The following is a 1,427-nucleotide window of genomic DNA, read 5'->3' as shown; positions in this document are numbered from 1 at the left end:
TGAAACAGATGAGAGAGAGAACAGTTTAAAAGCGATATATGATTGGGTATTATGGTTATGACAAGAGTCCAGAATGAAGGTTCATTGTGGAGTGTACTCAGGGCGGGGAGCAGGGTGCCGGGAGCATTGTATACCTATGAAGGAATTTTTCTTTTACTTTTCAAAGAGAAGAGTGAACTGGGGAGGAGAGGTGGACAGGGAGAAAAATGCAACAATGAATGAATAGAAATCCAAAATCTCTGTAAATGTTCATTGTTGTTGTTGTTGTTGTTGTTAAGTGCCGTCTATTTGCAGGCGACTCATAGCAACCCTATGAAGGAGAGTTCTCGACACTTGGATGCCTTTCATCCTCTCTCCAAGTTCATAGGGTTTCCGGAGGCAAGCTATTATGGAAGTGGACGCCACTCCTCCTTCCAAAATGTTCATTAAAATAAATAATAACAATAACAATAATAATAATAATAAAGAGTACAGTATGCCAGGGTGATACTGTTTCTTTTACAAACAAATCTGTCAGCTGAAAAGTGATTTTCCGAAGAGGCTTCAAATCCAAATTTCAAGATTTCCCTTCCTTTTTCTCTTGAAATTAATTTGTGGAAATAAAATAGCTTGTTTGTCTTGTAGGTGTTCTCATAATTTGGGGTTTTCTGTTTTGATTTCCATAGTGGTGTTTAGCATATTCTCTGTTGTGTCTCCTAAGATTAGAACATAGATCTAATCAGAAAGAAGATTGCTTAGATCTGGATGAGACAGCTTTGTTGTTAAGACTGTTTTAGAGGTGGTGTTTTGTCAAATAATTAATGTTACATAGTTAACATTAAGTTATACTTTCATTCCAGGTTGTTAGGTGCTGTCTAAGCATATGTAAACAGATTGGAACACTGTCTTATCCTGTGCCAGTCTCACAACTTCTGCTGTGCTAAGCCCATTGCTGCAGTCACTGTGTCAAGTCTATCTCTTAAAGAGTCTTCTCCCTCATTGCACCTCTGCTTTTCCCAGCATGATGTCTTTTCCCTGTCAATCCAACCAAATATGTAAGAATAATTCTTGCCACCCTTGCCTCTAAGAAACATTCAGACTGTACTTCTTTCAAGACAGACTTGTTTGTTCTTTGGGCAATCCATGGTATATTCAAAATTCTTTGTCAACACCACAATTTAAGGCGTCAATTCTTTAGTCTTCATCACTTCTTGTCCAATTTTGCCATGCATATCAAACAATTGTAAAGATAATGGCTTGGATCAGGTGTACTTCAGTTTTTGAAATGACATCTTTTATTCCATTTTTGCACACAATGCAATTACCCATTATCATATATTTATCATATAGTAGATATATTTACAGTGCTCAGGCTGTTCGTTCATAGGGTCGCTATGAGTCGTCTACAACTCGATGGCATCAAACAACAACAACAACAACCACAACCA

Source organism: Elephantulus edwardii, unplaced genomic scaffold (genome assembly GCF_000299155.1).
Source record: "Elephantulus edwardii isolate Elephantulus edwardi_28Jun2011 unplaced genomic scaffold, EleEdw1.0 scaffold00057, whole genome shotgun sequence".
In the NCBI taxonomy this organism is placed as follows: Eukaryota; Metazoa; Chordata; class Mammalia; order Macroscelidea; family Macroscelididae; genus Elephantulus; species Elephantulus edwardii.
The sequence above is the reverse complement of the archived record's forward strand: the minus strand, read 5'-3'. Positions refer to the sequence as shown.